This window comes from Wolffia australiana, chromosome 4 (genome assembly GCF_029677425.1).
Source record: "Wolffia australiana isolate 7733 chromosome 4, ASM2967742v1".
NCBI lineage: Eukaryota > Viridiplantae > Streptophyta > Magnoliopsida > Alismatales > Araceae > Wolffia > Wolffia australiana.
This window is the reverse complement of record NC_135838.1, coordinates 14488630-14512140: the sequence shown is the minus strand read 5'-3', so window position 1 is coordinate 14512140 and position 23511 is coordinate 14488630.

The following is a 23511-nucleotide window of genomic DNA, read 5'->3' as shown; positions in this document are numbered from 1 at the left end:
GAGAGATTAAGAAGAATATTTAGATGTGTTTTGGTTGATTCGGTAGATTTGATAATTCAGGAACAACTACTCAATTGAATAATGGAATGGGAAATTCAATCTCCTAGAAAGTTAACCCTTTTTATGTTTTTTATAGTTTTCTTGAAATGCACTTGAATAGCCAGGTAAATCTCTCAATTTCTCCTCTCAATCCTAGTCAGGGCTTGTACATGCCGCTCAAGCCAAGCGATTTAGAAGTTCAGACAGAAATTAAGAAGAACGATTATGAGATTCAACTAACAACATCCAAAATACACCAAAAAAATTCAAATACAATGAAGGAAAAAGTACCAAATAGGTTGATCCAAGCTGGAGCTCCTCTCTGTCTTGTAGTTGTGATAGAGCACCATCAAGAATGAGCTCCCCCTCTCGAAATTTAGCTTTTATACTTAGGTTATATGGTAAAAATCACCATTTTACCCCGTTTAGTAATTAATATTTATCTATAAATGTAGGCAGGATCTGAATGATCCAACTATATAGATAAAAAGAGGGGGTCAAGACGAACAGATCCATAAAAAAATCACCTCAATCGGACTTCAGGATCGAAAGTTATTAATAAATCAATTTTAAACCAGTTTAACCCATTGGATTTAAAATTGATTTATCTATTCATTTCGTTTTTAAACACGCCATGACGTGTCGTTCTCTTATTGGCTGGCGCATTTTGAATTCTTCATTTTGCAGAAAAGTCCTTAAAAATCCTGGAATTGTTGTTGGACGCCGCCCAAAAAAAATTGTGTATATGCCCCTGCTGCACTCTCTCTCTGCTAATTTCTCCTAAAAACATTAAAAATATATTAAATAATTGCAATAAAACCCTGGAAGATTTTAAATTACATCTTTACGCCTGCAGTGGCGACCGAGAGCTGCTTTCAGGGTCTTTTTGCAACGAAACTTTGCAAAAAGGCCCTTCAAAGTTCAAAAATGATATAAATACTTTTTTTCTCTTATAAATATACCTTTTTTCCTTAGAATAAATACATTTCCTCTTCAAATAAATCTCAGAAAAATCCTAAAAATTCGTAAAAAATTCTAGAAAATTCTAGAAAATTCAGCTGATTCATCCCCATGCTGATAAATATCGAAATTAAATATTAAACTTGCCATTTTCATTTAAAAATAATTATTTCAAGCTCAAATAAATCTCAGCAATTCATAAAATTAACAGAAAATTAGGGAAAAATCAGATATCACTTGGAAACATTTAATTTATGTAAATATATGATAACAAACCCATTTTAAGCTGTTTAAATGCATAAGATTGTGCTAATAGCATGAAATAAAGACCGAATTTAGGGTGTTATCAGTTGCCTAATTGATCCATCGGCTAATTGTAATTCAAGAAAAATAGGTTCAAGTTCACCAAATTTAAATTTTTCATACAAAACCTTAGGCATTATGTTAACACTAGCACCTGAATCAAGAAATGATTTGCTAAAAACCATTCCTCCTATTTCACATTTAATAAGAGGAGCGGAGCCCCTGGATCTCTTATTTTTCTAGGATTATCATTCAATAGAATTGAAATAATATTTTCAAAAAGTTGTACTCTTTTCTGCTTCCAATAAGGGGTGCACAATTCCTTCACATATTTTGCATAGGAAGGAATATTTTGTCTTGCTTCAGTAAGGGGAATAGTTATGGTTGCATTTTTAAATATTTCAAGCAAATGAGAATTTTCTTGTTTTTGCTTGGTTATATTTAATGCCCTAGGAAATGGAATGGGTGGTCTATAATCAACTGGATTAGGGTCTGCCATTCTTGGATGCATCCTGGCAACCCTTATCTTGTTGATCATTTTCCATCTCTTTATTTTCTTTCTTTCTAGCTTCATGCAATCCTACACACTTTTCATGAGGATCTAACAAAACCTTTCCAATTCTAAGTTTTGAAATTGGATGCACTTGCTCATCCTTATTTTTTTTATTCATATCTTATTCACAACTATAGAAAAAATTATTTGTACCACAAGTGCGTGATGCAAAATTATTATTTTCACTAATGCAAGATTCATTCGTATTTTCAGAAGATACAAAACATGATGATTCTAAATTCCTATCTACACACAACATGATATTCTTCGGATTAATATTAGGCTGGGTAGGGAGTTGACCTGGATGGCTTTCTCTTGGAAGGATTTCTTTTGATTTACCTTTCATTCTGAGGGCAGGTTGTTGTGCTTGAGCGCCTTGTCCTCGCTTGAGCATTTCAATTTCTTTTTTGTGCGCTTCTAAGGTCTGCATCAACATCTTCCTTTCTTCCTGCATGCTCTTTCTCTCTTCCTGTATTTCCCTGATAAAATCCATTAAAGTTGAGTTAGTGCTTTCATTATTGTTGTTAGGAGAGAGTGAAAAGGCTAAGAAAAATTTTAAAATTTTTGCGGATATTGCTGCGGAGCAAATTGCTTTGATGCGAAGTTGTTGTTTCCTCCTTTGCTGCAATTCTGATTAGGTCTTGCGTTCCATTGAGTACATCCTGCATCTTGTCTCCCAAATGCGTTAACCTGTTCAACCATAGGACAAGATTCTTCCGAATGTTCTTCACTAGAACAAAAACAACAAGGGGTGTTAGTGGAATTGTTGCCCTCATATGTATTCGCCTTCCTTTAGTTTCTTGCAAAAAAAAATTAAAATAATTACTCATATCATCCATTGTTTTACCAATCTTGTTCACGTCTCTTTCCAATTTATCCATTCTGATCTATGGCTCAACTTCTTTGATTTCAATGATTCCTCCATGCTTTGGACCTGCATTTTGGTTAGTGTATGAAAAACTTTGACGATATGTCCAATCTTCCACTAACGTTTCCATAAGTTTCATGGATTCATCTGCATAAGTGTCAAGGAACATTCCTCCACTAGATATATCTACAAAGTGTCGTTCCTGATCATTCAATCCACCATAAAAATTTGAACTAATTCATGAGATGGAATTCCATGATGTGGGCACTTCCTAGTAATTGACATGAATCTTTCCCATGCCTCTCCAAATGTGTCAGTTCCTTGATAGAAATATCTTATAGCCTTCCTAATTGAAGTGGTCTTTCCATAAGAATATAATTTATTTAAAAACCTAGATTGCATCTCACTCCATGATTGAAATTCTTGACCTACTCCTTTGGACAACTCTTTGGCCCTATCTTTCAAAGCAAATTGAAATAACCTGAGTTTGAGAATTTCCTGAGGGACACCTGCATAACTATAAGCAGAACATATCTGGTTATATTCTTCTAAAAACTCAAAAGGCTCCACATTAAATCGCCCATAAAATGTAGGTAATTGATTGATCATATTCGGGTCAATTCTAAAGTTAACATTTTTAGGTAAAGGAGCAGAAATTTTAGTGTAAGTTTCACTCTCTGCAGGATCACAATACTCTCTCAATCTCATTCTTCTCATTCCTTGTTCAGCTCTACAATTTTGGTTATCCTCCATTATCTCACAAATTTGCTGATTTTCCACTTCAGAGCTTTCAAAAATATTATCAAGGCTAGGACTTCTACTGATTGTCTCAAAGTTCACTAAATATGAATTTAAGGACCCCCTACCATTCATGCAATGTCAATCACACAAATAGCAAGACAATCATCTTAGATGAACAAGAAAAATCAAATATAAGACAAAGAACTGACAAATTTTTGCAATTTCTGCTATGTGTTTAAAATACCCAAAAATAAATGCAAAATTGAAATCCAATTCAAGAATGTATATAAAAATGTTTATCATTCTAGAACAGAATATTCCTCATGAACTATGTAAAATTCAAACAATGCCTCCCCGGCAACGGCGCCGATTGATAAGCCTAAAAATGTGTGTAAATATGTCGTTGATTTGATGTTTAGACTTATAAAATAAAATTTATAAATACCCTTAATCACTAAATATAGAATATAGAGCAAGCCACGGAGGCCAACCACAGGGAGGCAGCAAGCAAGAATTTTATCCAAATTTTAATGAATTAATTCAAGGAAGAATTAATTTTGCAATTAATAAACCTTAATTATACTTAATATTTTTTTTAATTAATTAATTTTTATTATTTATTTCCCAATTTTTATAAAATTTTAAATCAATTTTTATGAATTAAAAATTGGGAATTTAATTATCAAGAAAAGAGATTTTGAAATTAGAGTTCAAGCTGGATGAATTTTCGAATCAAATTTTATTTTTAGGTTTTTTATATATTAAAGTAAATTTCCAAATAATAAAATTGAAATCTAGAGATAGAAACTAGACAAATTAACCTAGAGAGAGAAAGTGAAGAATTTGGGAAAAAGATGAAATCCGACCCTAAATTAAAAATCTAATAATGCAAAAATTTTTAAAAACTAGATCTTGAATCAGAATCAAAATGCAGTGCTAATTTCATTGAAAACCACTTCTAGGGCAAGTACATTTCGCCCATGCCTTGGCGTTTTAGAATTATTCAAGAAGAAGGTTGAAATACAAATTAGAAACTTACATATTTGAGTGCAAAATCAAGAGCTATCGACTTCCAAAGCAACTCTTTGCTCCTTCCTGGCCAAATCCTTGGAGAGAGCTTCAAAAAGTGAATTTCACCCTTTTCTATTTAAAGATCCAACCATAGGGAATGTAGATGGTGAAAAGACAAACATGCCCTCAAAATTTCAGCTCAATCGGACGTCTAGATCTCAAGATATTGTCATTTTACTGGCGCTTAATCTCCACCGTTGGATCTCTTTTATCTTTATTAAAAATGAAAATTTTCAATTGGCTGGCCTTTCTTTTTCTCACTTTTCCCGTCCTCGGATCGTGCGCTGTCATATTTTTTTGCGCTTGAACGAGACACAATCATTGAGAAATGATTGTCTCGTTATACATGGTCGAGAAAGTTCCATGTCACTTGTCAGTGCCTCCAAAACAATAATTAAAAAAAATTTTAAAAAAGTGCAGCGGTAAGATTAGCGCTATTTAATTAAATTCGCTAATCGATTTCCGCATGCACGCGGAAAATCGAAAAGCCAGCATTTTTTATTTAAAATCACGTAGAATCGATTATGGCGTGCATTAAATGCACGCGGCTACTTGATTATGGCGTGTACGAGGAATATATTCATAGATGCGGAATCGATTCCCATGTTCATTAAATGCACGCGGTTTATCCATTCCTAGTAAATGATTAGGCTCATAAAAGATGAATAAACCTTCTTTTTTTACTCGCCGACTGCACCACGTCATAAGTACTTTTTATCTAATGATTTACTCTTTATGGCATCACGATTTGCAATGTCATAATGAGCGAATAATCTTTTTATCTTTCATTATATTATTCAAATAGTATCCATCCATTTAGTCGCCCTAATTTTTGGGCGAATGACGTGGATGCCCCTTGATATATATAAAGATATTATAAAATGCAAAAAAAATAGAATATGTATTATTTAAATATTAAAAAATCATTTCTTAACTAAATATTGGTCAGAAAATTATATAAAAATATGAAAAAATTCTAATAAAGTTATAAAAGCCCTTACCAACCTTTATCCAAGTATTTAGAGCCCTGTAAAAAATATTTCTTCATTGAAATGAGGTTAAATACCATGTAGAAAATGTTAAAAATCAGAAATAATAATAAAATCAAAGTATATGCCATTTATCTTTATTTTAATATGATAACATGCAAATATGGTCATTAAAGCACATAAATATAATGTAAAATTCATCAATTAATTTTATTAATTTGCAAGTTATCAGGGGGAGCAGCGACGGTTCCTCCATGGATATTCGACGTGGCTTGGACGCGCAACAGACGCACTCCACGATCTACTCTAGGAAAGCGATAAAATCTTCCAAAGGGAGGAAAGGTGGGAGCCCAAAATGAAGATTTTTTTCAAATTCAAATTCAACTCCAAAGTGTCCTCTTGGGCATGCCGGCCTTATATAGGGTCGAAGGCATGCCCAATCAGCCATAACAGAAGGAACTGTCTCTTGATGAGCGGCCTTCCCAAAACAATGAAATGATGAATGTTTCAAAAGGACAAGGCCCAAAACACAGATAGGCATGTCCATAATTCAAAAATAAATTACATTCGAAATAAACGAGAAAATAAAAGATTCTTTCATTACCTCCCAAGCATGTCTCCACCACCATGGCTAGGTTAGTGATAGATAGAAATAATGTACAATGAGATAGGTTTCTATGGGTACGACCTTGGTTGGAGCATTGAAGGTGCACACACTAGGGGCAATCGCCGTACTCGCACCATTGGCCCTCAACCCGTCATCCAGGTCATCGGGCGCCTAGTGGCATTCCCAGGTCACGCTTATCATAACCTAGTGGTCATTGGTGTCTGTCGACATTGATTTTATACTTCTCATCGCTTTCATCATCGTATAATCATTAGCCTTTTGCCACATTATCATCTAGCTGCCTAACACAACCGCCCCACCCTTCCTATGGTGTAACAAGAGCTGTTCAATCCCAGCATCCTTCGTATTACATCAACGGGCATTGGCAATGTTCCCTCTGCTCTGTCCACAAGCAGTAGTGACATGCGGTGATCCTTCGACGTTCCCAACCGCAGTGGCCGACGGACCTTTATGACTGCCTATGGCATTGGTTTCGCATGGCTGGTTTGCTACTTAGCCCATCTTCATAATCCAAAAAAGTAATTTGTTGTTCTATTGTAAATAAATTCAAACATTCAAAATGTGGGTGAAGTATCTATGTTGTATTAATTCTCTTATTTTTGATAAATCACGCTAAATCCTGAAAAATATGAAAGCATTTCTATAATTTGGACCAATGTATGGAACTTGAACTATCTCTCAAAAACAAATTTATATGTTCATAATTCATTTTCATAGGCATGATTTTAGCTTTAAGTCATTAAAATGAATGCATGATATTTGATATATCAAATAACCCCCACCAAAACATTGCTACTCCCATAGCAGTAACATAGAGGATAGAAGATCTAAAACTTATTTCATGAAACTGTAAATTAAGAACTCAGGAAAAATGGCATTTCACCAGGAATGAGTCTAAGATCTATGTAAACTACAGTGTAGTGTCTCAGAAGTATGAGTATAGAGGCATTCTAATAACATGCAAATAGGAGCTAAATAAATGCTGATTTCATCATATTTTTTGGGCTTTAAATACTAAAAAACATTGATTTCAAAGCATGTTATCATGATTTTAGGTTAAAAGGAGAATTGCCCTAAATTTCAAGATAAATAATACATTTGATGAATATTTAGGTCAACATATACATTTTAAACATTTTAAAATGATTTTTTTAAGAGAATACAACTGTTTAATTGACCATTTATATAAATAAAAATAAATTAAACAATAAAAACTGATTTTAGAAATTCAGAAAACTTTTTTCGCATTAATAAATAATTTTTACGACTTATTCCATTCGTTTTTCAATTAAAAATATTTTTTAAAAATTAAACTGGCCCTTATTGGGCCAGTTTTAGCGTTGACAAGTGGGTAAGTGGCGCAGGGCCCACGAACGACGCGCTCCGCATGCAACGCCGCACAAGCGAATCAGGAGAAGAGTCCGCGCCCTTAGTGCGTGACATGCACGTACGCGATCCCGTGCGTGTCGCGCACGGAAGGGAGACACGCAATGGCACAAAGCACCAATCGCATCGTGTTGTACGCCCAACATACAACGCAAAAAGGATAGAAGTTCTAACGGAATCAGAAGAAGCTGTTCTTCTGATTCCACAGCGAAAAAATGAGATTATTCATTTGTTCTTGATTCATTGGTTCTTGATTATTCATTCGCAGATCCATCACCGTCGTTTCTCATCAAGTTCAAGCCAGATCCAAAAAAAAAATCGGTGTTCGTTGCTCGGGATTTAATTAACTTGACTCCCTGATAACTCCTGGTATTCCTAGGTTTATTTTGAATTCTATTTGCAATCATTTACGAATTCAGTTCTTTCAATTCCGTAGTTCATTCATATCCGCCGTGTTTTTTCGAATTCCGATTTTATTCGTCTTAATTTGTAGATTTTACTTCGTTTTCAAATCAGTTACTGTGGATTGATTATTCCTAAATCGAATCCTAGCTGTCCCTTTACTCGCATAAAAATCGTGAATCTTATTCACGATTTTGTTCTTGTTAAATGAGCAAATCATGAATCGTAATCACGATTTGCTATTTTCAGACATAGTTACAATTTTGAATTAATTAAGATAAAATAAAAATATAATAAAATGCTCTAAAAAATAGCATAAAAACTAGTTTTCTGATTCTTTAAAAATAATAAAATATCCTCTGATAAATAAAACAAATTAAGGAAATAAAATTAAAAAACTTAGAGTTAAATCAATTTTAGAAATAGATTTCAAATCCACTAAAAAGAAGGTTACAAAAAAAATATATAATTCAAAACTATTAAAGATTTTAAATCAAATAAAAAGATAAACTTAAGTGATTTTATATCTCTGTTATTTAATAACAGAGAATCATTAAAATTATTTAAGTTCAAAAGGATAGAATATATTTAGAACAGCATTTAAACAAGGAATTAGAACATCATTCCATTCAGGTTTCGAATTCTAAATCCTAATTAAAGAGAAAAGTGAATGTTTCCTACCGCCTCCCTAGGGTTCGACCCCTTACTCAAGCATTAAGGGATATATAAATTTAGTGATTAAGTTCGAAAAAAACCCCTAAATAACGACATATAAACATGTATTTTTTAGCTTTATCACCCTCCCCAAGTAATTACTTGAGTTCACTTCATGATCCTAAATAGGCATCTCGGTGTTCCAATTACTTATAAGTAAACATATGTATAGGTGAAGAGAGAGATCTCTTCAACTCAAGCACAAAATCACCAGCCAGTTCTTGCTCCTAAACATGTTGCATAGTGTAGAAAGGGTATAAATCCTCTAGATAATGGCTACCATACAATTATGATCATTTTAATGCATTCAGGCATGGAAAAATCTTGAGACATATAAAATTAGTGTGTTATCATACCTGATAACATGCATTTTTAGTACCTTATATGATCATGTTTACATATTTTTTGAATTAAATTACTTATATTTGCATGTTATCAAGCTTAAAATGATTAAGTCTAGTTTTAGACAAATGTTCTGAACTTTCTGCATTTTTATGCATTGTTGGAGAATTTTGTGACGATAATTTTGAAATAATATTTAAATTCTTAGAAAAAATATGATTTTTTTTTTGAATCTTCTGACATTAAATTTGAAAAGACATGATATTTCCAAGTCAAAATATATATTTATATGTATTTTTTGGGCTTTTACTTTATTCAAATTGAATTTTGAAAGTATTTTATAGCCCTTTTATTCATGCCGCCACGTGTCACCGTTCGATTCATCGAACGACGACAAATCGTTGCGCTGTTGATGATTGGTGCCAGCCAATCATTATCTAAGTATATGATTGGCATTAGCCAATCATTAACTAGGCAATCATCGCTTTCACGATTCGCAAAGCGATGATTGGACTAATGAATGACACATTTTTCTTTGTTTTTTGTGGTGCAGGGTGATGTGGCACGCTCGTGGCCACATATTTAAAACAAAAGGAAAAAAAGAAAGGCGTGCACTGCCACGTCAGCCTCGAGAAAGAACTTTATTTCTCATTTTTATTATTACTTCGCCCCTTTCTTGTTTGTCATTTTCTCAGGTACACGTGGCACAAAAAATGAGAAGTCAAGCACAGAAGGTGAGGAGACACTGAAAACTTGAAACGACGCGACAGTCAAACTGAAAATGGAAAATGAGGAAGCGGATGACGAGGAGAGAGAATACATCAAGTGCTAGGATTGTCTGAACTTCAAACTGCCATAACTTTTGATCTACAACTCCGATTGAGCAGAAATTTTCAGTATTTCTTCGTCTTCACCCCCTCTTTTTATCCATACCCTCTGATCTATAAATGGAGGTCTGTATCATTGTAAATTCATCTTGAACTTGTTTCCTACTTGTGTGGGCTGATTGAAAGATAGTGAGTTTTGAGATCCATCAAATGTGTTCTTGGTGTCCTGGGTGTGTGGGGTGATGACTCTCAATATGTCATCAAATATTAAGAGTTTCTTGAGCATAAAAGGATCAATTGCATCCACTTAATCCATATTGGTTATCGTTCATATGCATTATTTTCCAACTTACTAACCCCACTTGATTCTTTGAATCAAGTGGATTAGAACTCACGTGTTTGATTAATAAGTTCAGATATGGATTAAGCATTCAAAGAGAAATGAAGTTGATCGAGAGGAGCTGGCGAAAATCAAGAAGAAGAAAAGCCCTAATTTCTCCGTTAAGCATGTTTAAGAGAAACCTATAAATAGCCTCTTAAGGGCTCATTGTAGGTTGTCCAGAATTTCTCTCTAAGGAGGCTAGGGCTTGGAGAAGAAGGATTTCTACAGACTGATGCGGACGTGCGTCTGCGCGTGTGTAGATCCTGAAGGAAGGAACCTTCTATTCTTCTCCACGACCTGACCCTTCTTCTCAAAATATCATTCCTCAAAATTTAGGCTACGACCAACGAATGCGGGATCTGTGTTGCTGCAGCCGCTCGCCGTGGTGGCATCACAGACCCTACAAGAGCTGCTGAGCATTGGAGCTGGGAGAGAGACAAGCTGAGGCATAGCCAGGCCAAGAAGATCATCTCCTTGCCGGAAGGGCGTGACACAAGGAGGTGTGATTGTTCTGGTTTCAGTGTTTTTTTCCTCTTCTCCCTTCTAAGACAATCAGGGGTTGGGCTGGACCTCATAATCTATGTTTTCAGCATTCTCCAATGACTGTTGTTCATCTATCTACTCTTGATTTTGAGTTTTATAGTAGATTGAATCGTTCTTCCTTTTGCCTTCCAAAAAAAAACCTGTTGTTCTTCATTGTCCAAGAGAAGTCACCTCTGGTAGCAGCTTCCAAGCAGCCAGCAACCAAGGCAACCGCCTAGGTTGCCAGCAGCCCCAGTCGCAGCTACCTAAGGGGTGGGCAGCCTAGGCTGCTAGTAGCCAAGACAGCCAGCGACCAAGGCTACAGCCTCGGTCGCCAGCAGTCTAGGCAGCCAGCAACTTGCGCTGCCAACAGCCCAAGCTGTAGGCAGCCAAGGCCGCCAGCAGCTCACGCTGCTAGCAGCCCACGCCCCTAGCAGCTAGGGCCACCGGCCGCCCAGGCTGCCAAGGTAACTGATTGGCACCCCTACGCGCAAGCAGCGGTCCGCGCGCAGGGTGTTTGCTCAATTGCCCCACAGAGCATAAGCAAACCGTCAGCAAAGAAATTCTCTGCCGACGGTTCTGCTCAGTTGAGTTTTACCAAGATAGCTCTGTAGAACCTAACTGAAGATAATCTAACTGAAGATTTGACTGAACCAATACTTTTAAAGAAATCTCTGTAGCTTTTACTGACATATTTTTAACAGAGTTTGATATTTGGAAATAGAAAACTGAACATACAGATTGAACTGAAAAGAACTACTACCATTTTACCTGCTCCCTGTGGATCGACACCCCACTTGCCCTAAGGCTGTGAGGTTCTAATTTTTGTTGCGTAAGCTCTATCCTCACAAGATTTAACTGATAAATAACCAGTAAAAACACCCCAAAACTGAGCTTATCATGGGGAGAAACATTAGAGAAGTGGAGGTGATTACCGGCACTCGTAAATTTCCGTGAACTTGGAAGAACGTATGGATCTAAGGTAAGTGTCTTCATCTTACATTGCTCCTTTTCTAACACCATCATTCGCTTAATTAGTGTTTTCATCATATCGTCACTCACATTTTACTCATTCATATTCCCTTATCTCATCTCTCTATCCTTTCCATCATACTGTCTACATTCAACCACTATTATCGTTCACACACTCGACCATCACCGTATCCTTAACATTCACATACTCGTTGTTAAATTAACCTATAACTTAAATCATTTTACTCGATATCACTAGCTCATATCCTCTACTCTCGTCTTCATCTCCTCTCTCGTTGATCATCACTATCATAAGAAATTTATTCCTTAATCATCGTTCCATATGGAGATGATCCGTACTCATCACTAACTAAATATTCTTAAGTACGGTTAAGCATATTTTATTCAATAATCTCAATTACCAACGCCGAATTAAAACCCCTAAAATTGAGAGTGACTGGGTGGGGAGCTAACTCGGTCCTCCCTTTTAAGAGAAGTCAACAACGAATTATCAATCCCCTCCTTTCTTTATTATGAGAGTGATTGGGTGGGGGGCTAAACTCAGATCTCTAAGTGTTGTTTTCGTGGAGACAATGATGGGGTTTAGCATGCCAAGGATTTGTGGATACATATATAAGAGAACTTATTGAAAACCGAGTGGTTGAAGATTCAAGTCCACTCATGGGGATGACATCATATGTGTGTTTTTTGGTTTGATTCAATATGATCCATTATTTACTTGTCATCCAAGCCCAAAGAATCAAACACCTCATCACATGAGCAAGGCGACATAATGTGATAAGCCAAATATTGAGGTGAATTATGCACTTTTATTATCCCTTATCATTATTGATTTTAGCTTATAAAATAAACTTTATAAAACCTTAACTTAAGGTGTATAATGATAAGTATAGGTATCGTCCAAGGTAAACTAGTACGAAAATTCAATTGTGATCTGCATGAATAATTTGACCCTAAAAAGGATTAATTTAATCTTTAATGAAGATCAAATAATTTTAATCAGATGAAGACTTTAGAAAAGAAGGGAGGAGAGATGGGAAGACTAGAAGAATTAGGGCTCTCTAAATTGACTTCTTTGAATTAATAAAAAGGATCAAAGCAGTCAAAAAGAGGGGTTGAGAAGAAAATCTGATTTTGGTTGTTTTAGGGGAATTGGGTATCCAAATTCACTAACTACTATCTCATAAACACACCCTAATCTTCCTAGAATTTAAACTTTTAAGAAAAAAATTTGTTCTTATTTGCAATTGGAATAGTTAGATTAACTCAATGCTCACTCATCTTGATCCTAGTAAGGACTTTTACATTCCGCTCAAGTCTAGCAATTTAGAAATTCAGTCCAAGGACAAGAAGAATAATCAAAATTTTCACTAACACTTAATCCATATCACACTAAAAGTCAAATACAATGCAGGAAGAAAGTACCAAATTCAGTTTATCCAGGCTGGTTTTCATCTCTGTCTTGCAGATGTGAAAGAGCCCCTTCTAGAGTGACCTCCTCATCTCAAAATTCAGCTTTTATACTTAGGTTAAATGGTAAATTACCATTTTACTCTCAATAAGTAATTAATTTTTATCTATCGATGTAGGTATTAATTTTTATCAAAATTCAGCTTGATATGAATGATCTAACAATATAGATAGAAAGAGGAGGTTGAGGTGAGCAAATCTATAAAAATTGACCTCAATCCGTGATGGAGGACCATCTGGAGGATCGAGGCCGAGCTCATAAGCAGCCCGTCGTGAAGCTCGAGCCGACGCAAAGGACCTGAGCTTTAAGTATCCATCTTGACGACATGCCTCCATAGTTTGTTTGTTTTCTGCATGTTTTCTTTTTTTTATGGACTTCATCAAGGGGCCCCATGTGTTGGCCTCTCGATGTCTCTTTTCTGTATCTTTTTTGGTTTTTTTCGGCCCATTTGGGGAAGTCCTCACGTTGGACGTTCCCTTTATTGGGCCCATTAGGGCAACCCCTCCCTACCCTATATAAGGGAAAGTACACCAAGGAACGAATGGATTTTGCATGATGAAAATTTGAGTTGTTTCACTCAAGTCCCATCCTCTCTCTCATGAGAATATCTTAGTTTATGTTTGAGCAGTTTGTGGATGACGCCACCGATCGACCACCACCACCGCCACCAGTTCACCACCTCGAAGACAATACCGTCACCAGGAGAACATCCGCCGCCGCCACCGTCGACGGCCACATCGCCCCTCATCAGTAGGATCCTTCTGTTCTGACGACCACACCGCGCAGACAGTGACCACGTCGCACGCTCACTGTCCTGCCGAGTACTGTTGATGCCTCCTCTGTCGGGTCATCCCCCTCCCTCAGCTGTCGGCACTCCCACCGCAGCCGCTGTCACAATGCCGCCATCCGTTGCAGCGCCTTCGTCGAAGATCGCCGCCATCACGGTCACCACCCTAGCGGCTACCAACCGCAGCCAGGCCCGTGGCCGCAGCCCTAGCGGCCACCAGCCATAGCCAGGCCTGCGATCGCCATATCGGCCGCCAGCCACGACCAGGCCCGCATCCGCCGCCCAAGCGACCGCACCCCTAGCAGCCGCTCGCAGCGGCCACGACCGCAGCGGCAGCCCTAGCGGCCGACCGACGCGACCAGGACCGCGGCCGCCGCCCAAGCAGCTGCCAGCCGCGACCAGGCCAGCGGCCGCCGCCCTAGCGGTTTCCAGCTGCGGCCACTGCCCTAGCGGCCGTCGTAGCGACTGCGGCCGCCGCCCTAGGGGCCGCAAGCCACCGCCACGACCGCGGCTGCGCCCTAGCGGCTGCTAGCCGCCGCCACGATTGCGGCCGCTGCCCTACGGGCCGCCAACCGCGGCCATGACCGCGGCCACCGCCCCAACCGCGGCCGCGGTCGCGGTCGCCGCCCTACGGCCCGCAAGCCACCACCCTGACCGAGGCCGTGCCCTAGGGGCCGCAAGCCGCCGCCACGACTGTGGCTGCTGCCCTAGGGGCCGCCGATCGCGGCGACGACTGCGACCGCCGGCCATGGCCACGACCGCGGTCGTCGCACTAGCGGCCGCTAGCCGCGGCCCAGTCTGCAGCCACCGCTTGTGGCCGCCAGCGGCCTCGCCCCCCACCCCCTCGTCGGTGCGCTGCCCTTGTGCCAACTACGACGCCTACGCCGCGCCCCTTTGTCGCTGACCTTTGCCACCCTGTGCATTCCCGTCGTCGGTTGCTTGTCTATCGCCTGGAAATTATCGTCATCCTTTGCCATCACTGACCAGTTGGTCTCTCCGTCGTCGACGGGATCTCGCTTTCCTTTTCATGATCGACGGTTACACCCACCTCGAGAACCTAGACCCGGGCCCGCAGGTTACACATTCCTCCTCTTATCTTCATCCTCGACTGCTCCACTGCCAAGAGTTTTCTACAGAGCTACTGATCCCACAATAGCTCTGTCCGATGTGCAGACCGATTTTGTGCGACGAAATCGGACCTCGCACAAAATAGGACCATTGACATAAATGGAATGTGTTTTTTTTATTTATAGATATGCCCCTCTATGTCTCTGTCTTCCATATTTCCCCAAGTAAAACCATAGGGAATCCGAAAATGGTTATATATTTATTTAAATATTTTATTAAACTTCATTTTTTCATCTAATAAATTAGGAAAAAATATGTCAAAATTCTGTGAAAAGCGAGTAGGGTTTATAACTTTAATTCAGAATCATTTATTTTTAACTTAAGATACAGGTTTGTATTAATATTTTTTATGAAAACTCACAAATTGTTTAAAGTTTATTTAGTCAAAAGAACTCATGAATTTATTTATATGCATCTGAAACTATATCCACAAGTATTAATATATGCTCTTATCAGTTTCAACACTAAGTCCGTTGCTTCATTTTTTAAGCTTAAAGTTGTTATTTTTTAAGCTCTGCATTAGTCACTAGATGTTTAATTGACAGAATTAATCTGTAGGTGTGAAACCACAGAGTTCAATCAGTGCAAAGTTTTTTTGACTTAAACTACCTATGAACAAATATATACTTAATATATATGTAATCACTGAAAGGTACCTAACATTTCTATTATTCTGTAAATCTTAATAAAAACATTTTTAGATGGAAAAATCCCAGTGCAATTTGAAAACAAAAATTAATGTTCTGCCAACTTAGTTTCATAAACATCAAAGGAGCTGAATAAACATCAAAGGAGCAGAGAGGCAACAAGACTGACATTATTTTGGACCGCAACAATCATTGCTAGAGTGAAGTTATGACGCTCCCAAAATGTGTCGTCATTCCATTGAGTACTCACCACTTCTCTTCCATGTGTTGTAGGGTTTTGGGGCTCCAACTTGAAGTCTGTTGGCTTGAGAGAAAGTATTTCTGTAAGGATGCGCTTGGTACTTACCCCAATAAGTATGTCTTGAACTAGACAAAAGTGCTCTATGTTGCCTCCATTTGTATCGTTTGTGTGTTTCATGTTGTCATCACTGTCTGGTTCGGAGTCTGAGTCGATGATAATATTAGTCCGGTCTTGGGGTTGCTTTGCCAGTCTTAGTCAGAGAAGTCGCACACTCCTCCATGGTGTGCACCCGTTTCCAGCTCCTGCTCCATCCATTGCCTCTGCGTGGGCATCAATGTAACTGTTGTTTTGAGAATTTGCATAAATTTTCTGCGAGAAATGCTGTTCCAAATCATACAAAAAATGTTCAAAATGATTTGTGTTTAAAGAAAATGGCATCCAAATGTTGTGAAAACCAAAATTTCGTAATGCGACTTCAGATGATATACGGTACCTCGTGTCCAATGACTCGTGTTCATGAATTTTATCTTCCAAAACCACTTAATTTAACTGTTTGGAGAGAGAGGAAGACAGACAGAATTGACAGATTGAGAGGAGAGAGCAAACGAGAGAGGAGCAAATGGAGTCAAAATGCCATTGCACGTGTCCACAAAATCTACAACACATTGTTTTAATATATAATTATGTTAATCAACATTTGGATCCTCCTCGCTATCTTAGTCATCTCCGTTGCTACCATCAATGACATCCTCCTCCGCTCGCCACCAACACTTCAGTGTTATGAGTAGCTCGATGCTTTCCGCTGTCAGCCTTGATCGCTTGTAGTTGATGACGCCACGACTGGTGGAAAATTACTGCTAAGAACTCCTTCGCAATTACCGCTAAACCAGGATCGGAGTGCTCACCTATGACCTTCCACCAGTGTAACGGCTTTGTCCCCCTTATGGATGGTGAAGTAATGTATGTGTCTAGCTCGTGCAGTGTATCAGAATTTGTAGTGTTATTATTGTCTGGCAACAATTCATCAAGTGCTTTGCTGAAGAAAGTAGTCATTTTCCAAGCGGGACGAAAAGACCTAGATGGAGCTGAATCAGTCATAGTTTGATCATTTGCGATGGTGGGTTTATCTAATAAATTTCATACATAACTGATGACTTCATCTCGATAGTCACGTCCCTTCATGGATGGATCAATGAGCGCAGCAACGGAGAAGGCCTAGTTACGACTTAGGATGGTTGAATATTTCTTCAGCTTCGTATTCATTGCTTGACAAGCATTGTAGACGGAAGTCTGTTGCCGTGATGATATAACAGTATTAAATTGAAACAAGGTTGATTCTCGGATTCCTCTCATGACACTATCAAGATGTTTTGTCATCGCTGTGAGGATGACAATTGCTTCATTGCGGTTGGTGCTTGGATTGACAAGCAAAGGACATGGCAATATCTTTGTAAAATATTTCATCATCTTCTACTCTTTATCAATCAGCACAGGCTTCTTCAAGACATTCACCACCATTACATCAAGAATATCTTTCTTTTCGACACTTGCGACAAGCATCTCTTATGTTGAATTCACCTTGTGGTGTAGTCTAAGGGGATCTTTAAAAAGTTCTTCTTTTAACCAAAAATCATGATAATATGCATTAAAAATTAATGTTTGATGCATTGAAAGCCCAAAAATATGATGAAATTAGCACTTATTTATCTCCTATTTGCATATTATCAAATCCAAACTGATTGCCTAGTGATACATAGTGCTCGGCACGTTGCGTTGACCCACGTATTGCGATTACAATTTCCCTCAATCGAAGCACTGCATCACCCAGAGTGGATGAACTGAAGTTATCGTCGACTTCATCCCAGCCATTGGCACCAGCAATTTAACTGTCATCTAGAATGACTTGCTCAGATGGTGCCTCCATAACTTGTAGGGAGCTTAGCCCGGCTTGGACTACAAGGTTGATTACGTGTGTCACACATAACATGTGCCGACTTGGACTGAAATGATGGTTCGCTTGCTTCAATTCATCTTCTAAAATACCCATCATCTTCTGGTTATTTGATGCATTGTCTGTGGTCACTATGCTTACATGCATAGAAATACACGACGAATGTGAGAATGGCTTTAAGCAAACTATTATTGATTACATCCATATGCATACCTTTGACTTTAAGTCAAACTCTGCCAATATTTGGAGGACAATTGCGCTAAGGTTTTCTCTAGTGTGTGATCCTTATAATTAACATATACCAAGCACACGCTCACACAGTTTCCACTCCTTGTCCACCCAATGCACAGTTACCCCTAAGAATGCAATGTTGTTTCTAGAAGTCCACGCATCTAGTATTAGTGATACACGAGCAACGTCAGCCAGTTTATGTTGCATGATTTTTTTCATATCTTTGTAAAGGGCTTGTGCTTTGACTTTGACAGCCATACAGATGGGATAGATATCTCTTCTTGAGCGATATAACGGAGAAGTCTTATGAAGTACTTCTTCCTAATAATCGCCCACGGTGAATCAGATAGACATATGAAACGCACTAATTCTTCCTTTTGTATTCTCTATTGTACGAACAATGTAATATTGCATCTTTCTACCTTTTGTAGAAAAATATTCAGCCAATGACCTCTCCCTTCAGACATTGTTCCCCTTGCCCTTCAAGGATGCGAAAAGCTTTTTATGAAATTTTTCCAGATGTCTCCACAAAGGAGTATTGTTCAGATATTTTCTGCGGTGCACAGCTACACTACATATGTTGCATCTGAATTTCTGTCGTCCCTGAGATGTGAAGTACCTCAATGCATCACAGCCATTAACGCGGGGCTTCTTCTGTTCTCTATTTTTGCCATTGTCTAAAGACTCATCCTCCTCAGACATAATTGTGTACTGTAGGGCGGGTGATGATTCACAATCATCCATCCTAATATTTAAAAGGAAGATCGCATGGATAAGAAACTGTAAGGGGGTGTAACTTTGAGAAACAGATTGCAAGAGAATAGTGAGTAACAGAGAGAGTGGGGGGATTGAGAGAGAGTGTGTAACTGAGAGAAATAAATTGACAGTCAAAGGGGAGTAATTGATAGAAATTTACATGAGAGAGAGGGTGTAACTGAGAGAAATAGAGTCAAAGACGGTAGACAGCACTTGAGAGAAATAGACTGAGCGAGAATATGGAGTAGTTGACAGAAAGAGATTGAGAGAGAGGGTGTAATGGAGAGAAACAGAATCGGAGATAAAAGGGAGTAGTTGAGAGAAAGGGTATAATCGAGAGAAATAGAGTCACAGACTATAGATAGCACTTGAGAGAAACAGATTGGGAGAGAAAAGGGAGTAATTGAGAGAGAGGGTGTAATTGAGAGAAACAGATTGGGAGAGAAAAGGGAGTAATAGAGGGAAAGAGATTGAGAGAGAGGGTGTAATGGAGAGAAATAGACTGGGAGATAAAAGGGAGAAGTTGAGAGAAAGACATTGAGAGAAAGGGTGTAATCGGGAGAAATAGAGTCAGAGACTGAAGATAACACTTGAGAGAAACAGATTGAGCAAGAATATGGAGTATTTGAGAGAAAGAGATTGAGAGAGAGGGTGTAATTGAGAGAATTAGAGTTAGAGAGAGTATAGAGAAATTGAGAGAAACTGATGGGGGACCATCGCGACGACACCGCCACGGGACGCGTTCTACCTCTCCAAGCTGCTCGTGCCGACGCACGCGACCCCGACTTTAATTACTCTTCGTAAGTCTTTATTATTTTCTTGTTTGCTTATTCGTGATAGACATTCGGATCCGGCCGTGTGTTAGGCCCGTCCGTTCCTTTTTTACGTCTCGTTCTCTTTTGTTACGAGTAAAGAGGATGGCCAGGTCATGCGACGGACCCCTCCTCTCTTATGGCCTCTTGGCACCCTTCCCCCCCCCTATATAAGGGGAAGGCATGCCCAAGGGCATGGGGTCATTTCTTTTGAGAAAAGCCCATGTTTTGTTCCGTTGAGTTGTTCCTTTGCTAATTTTAGAGTAAAAATAGAAAGTGTCTTTCTTCTTCCTAGTGCCCTGCTTCCTGCCCGTTCAGCTTCCCCTTCCCCTCTGTGCTCCCTGGATCTGGTGACCTCTGCAGCTCGGGATCGGCCGATTTCCTCGGTCAGTCGACGCCCCTCGCTCTGCTGAGAAGCCCCATTGCAGGTCTCAGGGTTGGGTCTCCTCTGCGCCCCGCCGGAAGAGTTGTACTGCCCGCGGACATCCCTTTCCACCTTGCGCAAACCACGACTGCCGGTACCCTCCGGGACGTCCGGTGCCATCCGTGAACGACGCTCCTGAACGAGCGTCGCCGATCTAGCCCCGTCCCTCCACCAATGGGGAGTACCGCGGACGGTCCTGCCCTCGCGCGCTCACGCGCGACCCAGGGCACGTCGCCACCATTCTCTGGGTCTCCATCGTCGCCTGAGATCCTCCAAGCTGGGCTGCCACAGCCGCCGCTAAGTGCCAGATCGTCCGCCCGCGCACCGGGAGGTCACTCATCGCGGCTCCGTTCCCTGGTGCGCCTCGTGGACGCGCCCGCGGCACCACCCTCCGCACCCGTCATCGCGCAGACGAACTCCGACTGGTGCCTGCCCTTCTCTGGATGACGACGCACCCCGCTCAGCAGACTCCCGTCCGTCGCTGCTCGCCTTCGCGCGACCCGCTGTTTAACTCCGCCAGCCCGTGCGTCTCTCCTCACCGCAATCTGCCACATGCTGTCCCGCGCCATCTGCGATCCTCGAGGATAACATCACCAAAGGCCGTCCTGTGCACGAGGTTGTTTTGATCGGTATCTCGTCTGGTCCGCCTTGGGATTTCCAACCCTCCCCCAGAGATCCTTCTCCGGTGCAACTGCTGACTGATTTGTGTATCTGGCGTGGACATTCTCTCGATTGCACATCATCTACGAGGCAATATCAGGTTCCATCTCGTCCCTCCTCGTTTCACAGTATCGTTACTCTTTGCAGTGTTGTCTTCCCCAATCATTTCCTTTGCCGCTTATTCTCGTCAAGTGCGGATAGGCTAGCCACCTACTGTTGAGTGATAGGAATCTCCCTTGAGATTGACGTTCAAACCCTGTCGTCGTGGGCAAACTCCACCGGGCCGTCAAACGCCCCTCACGTCGTGCTCGATCGTGAGACTCCGCGGGTCACTTGGAGTCGACCCGGATCTGTTCATCCCGCTTAGGATTTACTGCTCCCACCATCCCACCGTCGGACCGTCCTTTTTCTCCCGAGGGTTATTTAAAACGTGCATTCATTCTCATAACTGAATACGCATCGTGCATCATACTGTGACGTAATACAAGCCGTCGATCCCGGCTGTCCCGTATTACATCAGAAACAGAATGAGAGAGTGGGCATAATTGAGAGAATCAGTTATCTAGATCAAAAAGACTGGCAATCAAGATCAATTAATCAGCATTGGATAATGTTCTTCCAATTGATTGAATCAGGGGATGCAAACAACAAGAGAAAGATGGAACATAGATCATGCAAACCGCATAGACAAAGAAATAAAGTCAAAAACAATAACAGAAAAGATACGTATACCTATCTTCCTCAATTAATAACAGAGAAGTAAAGGCATAAACACGCACAAATATATGATTATATGTATATGTAAAAGACATGGAGTAATTGATTTAAATTTTTGGAGTTGACCAAGAGACAACCCTTGAATCTACACAATGGCATAGAAATAGGGATGTAAAGAACCTACATTGGACCTGCTGAATGACTGAATCTACGTTGGACCTGCTGATTTTTCTCCTGATTTTTTCGGCGGCGGAGGAGAATGGTGGGGGACGGTGGTGCGGCACACCAAAGATAGAATGGTGGGGGGCGGCGACGCGGCACAGCGGAGGAGAATGGTGGGTGGTGGCGCAGAGGAGAGCCAGAGATGGGGAGGCGGTCGTCACTGCCAAGCTCGAAGTACTGAGATTTGTCATTTGTGGAATGACTACCTTATTAAAAATTGGTTGCAAATTGTACAATCACATCGCACAGGGCCTTGATCGATGTGTGGTGCAATTTATCATATGGCTGTCTGATGTGCGGTTCGAAAATCCGAACTGGGCCGCACATCGGCCTAAATTTGCACTAGTCACACCAAAGGACCATCTCTAGTTTTCGAATCGTATGAATAGCCACCAAATTTATGTTAGGGACTTTTATTTTCAGTGTCAGATTTGTTTCGCTATCGGTGACGGTCGTGGACGCTCATGGACAGTGATTATTCCCCTCCCGCCTGCATTCGAGCTGATTACTCATGTGATTGGGAGCTTGCCGCTACCCTAGACCCCTCATGTCATTACCCTGGTCTTACTCCCTAGATCTGTGGCGTCTTTCGTGTATTTTCATTGGTTTTAATCCGCTTGCATCACATCCGCATTGCTGCATATCTAGTTGTACGCTCCTCCCTGTGGTGTAACACAAGCCGTTCGATCCTAGCGTCCTTCGTGTTACATCAATCCAACTTCAGGATCAAAAGTTATTAATAAATGAAAATTGACCAATCTGAGCCATTAGATCAATTTTTACTTATTTAATTTAATTTTTAAAACAAGTAATCACGTGTCGATCTCTCGTTGGCTGGCAATTTTTAGAGGCATTTGGCGGGTATGTCCTCAGTGCGCCACGTACCCCCTGGCTGAAATAAGAAAGAGATAAAAAAATACACGTAATACATTTGAAACACACTTACCTGTGCGTTGCTACTAACACACCCAATCCGAATTCACCACGTCATCCCCTATGCACGCGCTTTGTAGGTAGAGCCATAGATTTGGCCACATGGCCTTGCAAAATCAACTTCTTGAAGTTTTGCACAAAAGTCCCTGCTAATATTTGTGTGCACAAACTGACATTGTCGAAAAGTATTTATGCATATGCCCCTCCGCTTTCTCTCCCCTCTATATTTCTCAATAAAACCTTGGAGATATTTTTATTGGATTTTTATGCCTACAACATGCGATCGAGACCTATTTTAAGGGCATATTTGCAAACAAAGTTTCAGAAAAGTCCCTCCAATTTTAGAAATTAATTTAAACTACTATTTTCCTTACAATTATATCTTTTTCTATATAAAATTCATTTCTTCCTCTAATAAATTCCCAAAATCCAATAAAATTATTAAAAATTATAGAAAATTCAGTAATTTGTCTCCCAGATTAATTAACATTAAAAACACTTTTTAAACCTCCCATTTCCATTTATAGAGTTATTCCAAGTTTAAATAAATTAAATAAAATTCATAAATTAACAGAAAATTAGGGAAAATAAGAATTTACTTGGAAAAGTAATTAAGATGTAAATATATGACAACAACCCTATTTAAAACTCTTTAAATGCATACATTTGTGATAATTGCTTTAATTAATATCAAATTTAGGGTGTTATCATAATGCAATTGTATCCAGATATTTTGATGTTCTTCTTAAATATCTTATTGGAAAGAATGCTTAGAAAACATACCTATATATAACCTGTCTATATACTATAA